General features: G+C 37.1%; 1 non-coding gene across 1 annotated transcript; it reads left to right on the top strand.

Moving 5' to 3' along the window:
• The first annotated feature begins 384 nt into the window (after positions 1 to 384).
• Positions 385 to 491, top strand: LOC149472956 (U6 spliceosomal RNA). Its single transcript, XR_016314159.1, has one exon. It is a non-coding gene; the product is annotated as a U6 spliceosomal RNA (small nuclear RNA).
• The last annotated feature ends 8262 nt before the right edge of the window (positions 492 to 8753 follow it).

Below are 8753 nucleotides of genomic sequence, written 5' to 3' on the forward strand. Positions count from 1 at the left end.
CTCTCCATCCAATTTTGTGACAATACCCTTCAACTTGACACCTATGTGGCAAAAAGCCAACTCAAAACCATTTAGATGACTTCCTATATGTCCATTTAAAAAATACTTGACTATCCTCATCATATAAACCAAGGATCCAACCCCATCGATTACATAGACGATAACCTAGTTACACATTATCCTGTTTCTCTATATGATCGGGTCTTTATCCAACATTTCTCAGACAAGTATACAGTTCTTTTCATGGTATCTTACAGATTTGTGCACACACAATCCTTTTCTTGCTAATAAGATATATATTTAAATCCATAAGTGTATTTCACTGTATGTCAGTTTCACTTACATTCCAGAATTAAATAAGAGTAAACTTTCATATGTATGCCAGTTCTCGCTTAGGCAGGACATACACTAAATTTGGAATGATACAGAGAAGATTAGCATGGCCCCTGCACAAGGCTGACATGCACATTTGTGAACTGGTCCATATTTCCTTGCACCATATTAATTACTGAAGCTTTTGACTCTCGTTTGTGTACTATTGGCATTCCTTTCTACTAGCACATAACTAGGAGGGTGCTACACTGAAAAGAAAATGCAAGTCAAAGTGCATCTATAGTAAGCTGACTTTCATACGTTTGTAATAATATACAAAACGTATATTGTACAATTCTATTATGAGTACTGTCATATACAGTCATGGCCAAACATATTGGCACCCCTGCATTTCTCTCAGATAATGCACCACTTCACCCAGATAATTGTTGCAATTACAAATGTTTAGGAATTCTCATGCTTATTTCTTTTGTTTGTATTGGTATGACACAAAAAAGTGGATAAGCAAAAAGCCAAATTTCACATATTACACGCAAAACCCTAAAAATGGACCGGACAAAATTATTGGCACCTTTTCCAAATTGTAAGAAATAATTGCATTCCAAGTTTGTGATGCTCCTGTAATTTGTAATTAAACTCACCTGTATCAATAAACTGGTTCTGACAATAGAAAAATCACACTGGCAACCAATTAAAGTTGTGAAAAATTTACTCAACCTTTTTGTTATGTGTCTCTGTGTGCCACATGGAGCATGGAGAAGAGAAAGAGCAGCAAAGAATTGTCTGAGTGTTCCTATGTCCACTGTGCACAACATTGTCAAGAAGTTTACAGCCCATGGCACTGTAGCTAATCTCCCTGGGCGTGCATGAAAGAAAAATTGGTCAAAGATTGCAACAAAGGATTGTTCGAATGGTCGATAAAGAACCTTGATCAACTTCCAGACAAATTCAAGCTGACCTTCAGGCACAGGGTACAACTGTGTTAGCTCGCACTATGCATCACCATCTGAATGAAAAGGGATGCTATGGTAGAAGACCCAGAAGGACCCCACTGCTGACACAGAAACATAAAAAAGCCAGACTGGAGTTTGCCAAAACTTAACTGAAGAAGCCAAAATCCCTTTGGGAGAATGTGCTGTGGACAGTCAAAACAAAATTACAGTTTTTTCGGTACAGCCCATCATTCTAGTGTTTTCAGAAAAAGCAATGAGGCCTTTAAAGAAAAGAATACAGTCCCTACAGTCAAACATGGTGGAGGTTCACTGATGTTTTTGGGTTGCTTTGCTGCTTCAGGCACTGTATGTCTTGACCGTGTGCATGGCTTTAAGAAATCTGAATACTATCAAAGAATTCTGGGGTGCAATGTAGGGCCCAGTGTCAAAAAGTTAGGTCTCCATCAGAGGTCATGGGTCTTACAGCAAGACAATGACCCAAAGCACATGTCAAACAGCACCCAGAAATGGTTTAAAACAAAGCACTAGAGAGTATGGAACTGGCCAGCAATGGGTCAAGATCTCAAAACAGCAGTTTGGAAAATGAACCCCTCCAATCTGAGAGACCTGGAGCAGTTGGCAAAAGAAGGGTGGTTCAAAATTCCAGTAGAGAGGTGTAAGAAACTCATTGATGGTTACAGGAACTGATTGATTTCAGTTATTTTTTCCAAGGAGAGTGCTACCAAACATTAAACGGGGGGTGCCACTCATTTTGTTCATTCCATTTTTTAAGTCAGATTTGGATTTTCGTTTCTCCACTTTTTTGTGTCATACCAATACAAACAAAAGAAATAAACATTTGTAAGTGCAGCAATTTTCTGGGTGAAGTGGTACATTATCTGACAGAAATGCAGGGGTGCCAATATTTTTGGCCATATGTAAAAAGTTAACAATGTATGTATGTACCGATATATAAAATATCATGAAATTGACTGTATACTTATGTGAAAAACCTTTGAAAAAGGCTTCAAGAGTTATAGGGCATTGACACAAAATAGGATTAAGAAAAAAATCACACAACATTCATTATTAATTCATTAAAACAACATAAAACATAAAACAAATTAATCTGTATTATGTTGAAGCCAAAAGCACAACCTAAATTCCACCACTACATATAGTAGTTATCTATGAAAAGGGTCCTTCACCATACATTTTCACATCACATGTCTACCCCCTTCTTATCTATATATAGTTCAGAAAGAAGGCATCATTTTAATTCAGCACAAGGTTTTCATATATTTAACCAGCTTCTATATTCTGTTCTTAATAAAAAAATATTTAAGGTCTCATGTAGACCTGGGGCTTGAGCTGCTCTGTATATCCACCTGGTTTCACATTGTAGGAGGGGTCTGTCAATATCATCTCTTCTTTCACTCTTATGTATGTGATTAATTGCATAGAATGTATTTGTTGAGGTATCAAAATTATCGTGGCGCCCCACATGCTGGCTAATTGGCATAGTCAGTTTACCACTGGTGGTCAGGTATATATAGTCATAAATACATCTGTGAAAATGTCTTTTTGCTTTGCCCACATGGAATGCACCATATCTGCATATCATCAAATATTTACAGTAGCTGTTATGGTTTCACTATTTACAAAATGTTTCTGAAACCATCTTTTAACACCTGGCAAAACCAGTTTCCCTTCCTGAGTCCAAGGACAGTGATTACAGGTCCTACCTACAAAAGTAACTTTTAAGACCCATTCACACCAGATGCAGTTGAATGCATTTTTTAACTAATTATCTTTATTATAATTTATTAAAGACAGTGCTGATTGATACCATGATCAATACAGATGTTTGTCAGAAACATTTGCTAAAACAATATAGTAATATAGAAGTATCTACAAAAAAAGCCCCCATATGTCTGACAAACTGGAATTAAAGAGAACAGAACCCAGTGGTTAATGTAAACCATGGCAGGTGAATAGAAGGGAAGGGGAGAAGAAAGGAGGTCCTTAGGAGCTTCCTGAGGATGCTCATTGCGCGAAATGCATTGAGGTTTGAGCCACATATGTCACTTCCGCATTGTCCCTTGATGTCACATCCTGCCTGTTGGAACGGCTGCGGAGAATAGTGGCGGTGTGAGGAAGGGTTCCCTCTTGTGAGCTAAATCTGTTGTGTTGGCACCAGGGGCGGACTGACAACTCATGGGGCCCCCGAGCAATAGGGGATCATGGGGCCCCTGTGTCCTTGCCCAAACTCAAAAAATCCTATGAAAAAGGTACCAGGGGCACCTCATGGGGCCCCCTACTGACCCCGGGCCCTCGGGCAGTGCCCGAGTTTCCAAATGGTCAGTCCGCCCCTGGTTGGCACCTGAATCATGTAAGTGCATACATATTGCTTTTTAATTCACCACTTTTTAATGTTATTGCACTATGAGCATTCTCTCTGGGATTTCTTTCTGAAACATGTTGCCATAATAGAGAAGATGTACTAATGATACATGAGCGAATGGGCTTTAAAAGTATTTGCAGAAGAGAGTGAACACCTTAGCCCATACACCTAAGATCTAGTTCTTTAAGCTTTCTGGCTACTCTGTTGGCCGATACCATTTGGTGAGTGTGCATTTTGTCTGGAGACGGTGGTGGAAAACTGGTGAATTGCTGAAGAATTTTTTGTTATGTTCACAAGACACATGGGGTTGATTTACTAAAGGTAAATTGGCTGTGCACTCCAAAAGCACTTGGAAGTATACTGCAAGTGCACTGAAAGTGCAGTTGCTCTAGATCTGAGGGGAACATGCAAGAAAAATAAAAAAAAAATTTTTTTGCTTGCACATGATTGGATCAAAGATATCAGTAGAGCTTCTCCTCATTTCACAGCTTCCCCTCGAACCTAAAGCAACTGCACTTGCAAAGCACTTGAAGTGCGCTTGCAGGTGCACTTGCAGTGCACAGCCTTTTTACCTTTAGTAAATCAACCCCATGGTGTTTGAGGACTTTGCATGAACCATTTGAATATTTTTATGGACACTTAATAATATATCTACCATTTAGTTTATATGGGTATTGGTATATGTTTTTCTTATTCTACACAGGTTGATATGTTGTATCACGGGTAGTGCCTACTTTCACTTTATTTTTATATCTTGTGAGTGTTATTTTGCACTTAAAGGGGCAGCTGCTTTTAGATTGTAGGTTCTGCACATAACTATGAGATGGCGCTTCTTCATTTTTAAACATGATACCAACCATCTTTAATTTTTTTTCCATGGTGTGCGATTATCAGTGTTGGAATATGAAGTGTTCACGTGCTGTGGAGACTGGGAAGAAGAAAATGAGACAGCAGATTCATAGTCGTATTCTCTAGTTTTCTGATCTCACCTTCATTTGTATGCCCCCCCTGTACAAGAAGACACTTTTTCCTCAGATTTTCTTTATTTTTATTTATTATTATTTCTCTGTTATATTTTACTTCTTTAGTTGTCTTCTCTTGATTAATAAAACTAGGTAGGGCACTCACAGAAGCATAATGGACATACAAGAGGCCAATTATGTTATCCAAATAATTTCTTTCTTTCTTGTAATAAGATTTCCATCGTGCTGAAGGAGTACTTTTGCAAATTTTTCTTACATGATGTTTTTAATTCCACATTGATGTTCTTTTTGAGAAAATTTTTATATACATTATAAGCCCCATTGAACATATATTTACTCCAGATATTTTTCAAACGGTATTTGAATTTTTTTCTAATAACCTTGCGTTTTTGTATGTCTGTGATAGCTACAGTTGGTGGAACCTGAGGAACATCTACAAGATTAAGGGCACAGAAGACTGGGGCTAGTTTTGATAATTATTTCACTTTTGACCATTTTAAAGTGGAACTTATGTTAAACAGACTGCATACAATACTACTGTATATAAAAAATGTAAATAGAATGTAGTGAGCGCAATTGGAGAAATTATACCAGCTGCTAGCACAAAAGGACAACCCACTTCATCCACATAAAAATATAAAAGAGGGAGGAGCCTACGTGCTGATGTCACGCCGCCGAGTCCATACGATGGTCCGGTGGCCATCTTTGTAAGTTGATTTGTTTGTGCTCCACGTGGATGCTATTTTATACTATAATAAAACATACTACACCATAAGCAGTTCTCTCTGAGCTCCTTTTGTGAGCTTTTCCCTTCAAGGTTTGGCCATATTGGATCCAGAGATCGAGCCATACTGTGGAGGAATCATCTGTCTCTGTATGGAAATTTCTATATAGAGTTCAAGCTGTACATGTCACATGCCCATTCTGGCTGTGGAAAAGTTTTACTTTCTGGAGGATTTCCTATTGTGTGCATTTATTCTGTGCTTCTGGTGAGTGCATTAGGAGGAAGAATTGTCACGGATTCACCCACCACTTGATGTCACTTCATTTATCTACAATTTCTGGACACCATACATAGATATTGTTTGTGCTTTATTGATAATTTTATATGCACTGATTATTTGGTATTTGGTCACTCATGTCACTAATCTTCATGTTATATATCATTTTTTCACATCACTTATGATAGTCACAATAGCGCAGCACTTTCTTTCTTTTATATTCTTTAATACTACTGTATCTGTTTCACTAGAGGTGGTAAGCAAAACGTAGTATCATTGACTTTTGTAAGAGAAGTGCTAAACAAACCCATAAAATATTTTGCACATATATGTGGGGTTTTTAAATTATTTACAAGGGGTGTTCAAGTCATACTGGGACTTTTTAGTTTATATAATAAAAGAACAAATTTCACGGAGTGGAAACTGCATTTATTTTTTACATGCTCCCCTGCTACATTTATACACTTTTTCCAGCGTTTAACTAATGCCTGGACAGCTTCGGCATAGAAAGATTTGTCGGTATGCCTGAACCATCTTAGGACATCCTACTTCACTTTGTCATCAGTGCTGTAATGCTGACCGCCGAGGAACTCTTTTAGGGGTCCAAACAGGTGGAAATCACTCAGACCGTGGTCTGGGCTGTAAGGGGAATGTGGGAATACCTCCCAACCTAGTTGCTGTAATGTGCACGTCGTTAGGTGAGCAGTATGAGCTTGTGCGTTGTCTGGAGAAACAGGACGCCCTTGGTAATCACACTAGGCCATTTTTCTGCAGTCCCTGTCAAAACACTCCTTCAATGCAATGCAGACTTCAACTCTTCTGTGTCGGTCAAACGCGGGAATCTGTCTTGGTACTTAAAAAAATGCAACTGTTCATGAATGATTGTGTTCACTGTTCACACAGAAAGATTCTTCTCTTGTGCAATTTCATGATAGGTTATGTGTCGATTAGCCAGTATCCATGTGCTGAATGTTCACAGAAATGACTGCTGTGGGCTGGGAGAGTCACTGATGGACGTATGAAAACACACCATTCAAATGTATTACTGTGGTTGAGTGTCTCCTCACCATACTGTGCTTGAAGTCTTCACTTCACACTGTTGTCTGCCATTTTGATTAATGGTCTCTGGACTGGCCTGTGACATGTGCGTTGCTTATCATTAATACAAAACACTTACTACTTACTACTGTGTGTAGTACCACCACGCTAGCATACCTTTTTATACCTGTAAAATGAAAAGTCCCAGTTTGACTTGAACACCGTTTGAATATGTAATAAGACATGAAATAATATTAAACAATATGCTGTTTTGTGTATGGCACCTTGAAAGTCCCATACGCTCCTTTGTAGCTCTTTTTGTGTTTATCATGGGGATGTGGTGCCATGATTACCCGTCACTCCACAATCTTTAATGTAATTCTTTTCAGAAAAACATCAGAGATGTCAGAATACAGAATTCTCTGAGCATAGATTTCCTTTTTTGGTTTAGGAAAACAAAAAACTTTTGTGATATGTTCTTTACAATCTCACAAATAAGGGTCACTCATTTTTTAATACAAAAGGAATCATTAAATATGCAATCTTCTTAATGTTCTATTTATGCTTTACAGGCTAAAATCTCTTTTTTTCCTGGTTTACTAGAGAGATTTTAGTAGAGATTTTACTATTTAGCATTGTACGTTCAAGGTAAATTCCTTTTTTTTTTAGAAAAGTCCCCGAGGACAATATTTTGAGTATTTCCCTAATGAATATCAATTGTCAAGCTCATGATGCCTTAAAACGTTTCATTAATTATGGGCAAGCTCAAAGGACAATTCATTTTGCATTTAGAAAAAAGAGTAATGGCATGATCAATTGCTAAAATATTCCTGCATCCTGCAAAATGTTTGTAATTTTGCTATACTTCCAGTTTGTTGCACCATGACCCTACACCATCCATTTATTGGTGGCACTGCTTTAACTTATGACATTCCTAGGAAAAATATGGTTTGTATTTTCTCAAATTTAGTGGAGACCTAGTTAATAAATCAGCTTCTATAATAAGCCAAACAGCTAATGGGGCTTTCAATTTAACCCATTATAAGGATAGTCTTCATCTGGATCAAATTGTGTAGGTTTTCTTCTCAATCATGCTAATTATGTAACTGTAAATATACAGTATATATTTCAAATAAATTGCTGGCACCCCATGGCTCCTCTTTAATTATTCTTTACATGCAAACAGATAAGGAAAATGTAACTTTCTTTCAAGCTGATGATTACAAACTTTATTTGCCATCATTCAAGTTTTGATATATGTGTCACCTTTGTTTTATCTGCTAGAAAACAACGCTTAAAATATGATAGGTAAACACTCAAAACAACATTTTGAAAAAAAATGTTGAATTACATTTATCAAGGCATGTCCCTGAGTGAACTTAGAATACAACATCACTCTGAAACCTAATCTGAAGACATAATGCATTTGTCAATTAATTCAGGATTTATTTTGCATTATTGTGTATTAAATAAACTGATATAACTGGAACACATGGCATGGCCATACAAGGACTGCTGAATTTTTACTTTGACATTGTTATGCACCATATTTGCTAGTGTAGTTGAGCTGTAGGGTAACTCACAATGGGGTTAACTATTCTTTTCGGGGTCACTTAGTTTTGTATCTGTTAGGTTACTGGGCAGTAACTTTTACCAGTTCTCTTCTACCAATGGATACATAGCACATTATCCTCCTGGAAAGGCATTCACAGACTTGGATTTATTTATTATTACTTGATATTAGTAGATAAAAAAAAAAAACCCTTTAATTCTGTGTCTGTCAGTGCTCCTTTATTTATTTATTTTTTCAATCCTAACATTATACTGGACAGTAATCACAATTTAATATCCTGCAAGAATACTAGACAACATTAATATTAGTGTCATGAAAGGTATATTAACAATAAGAAGAATTAACTAAGTCACTTAACCACTATGATTCCTGTAACCTGCTCAAAATCAAAAATTGTTAAGGATGCACAGAAAACAAATATAGATACCAAAAGCTCCTTCTCAGGCTGCCCATAGATGGATAGATTTGTATTTTTTTTAAAGCACACAG

Source organism: Staurois parvus, unplaced genomic scaffold (assembly GCF_062004578.1).
Source record: "Staurois parvus isolate SC_StPar_1 unplaced genomic scaffold, SC_StPar_1.0 ptg000019l, whole genome shotgun sequence".
Taxonomy (NCBI): Eukaryota; Metazoa; Chordata; class Amphibia; order Anura; family Ranidae; genus Staurois; species Staurois parvus.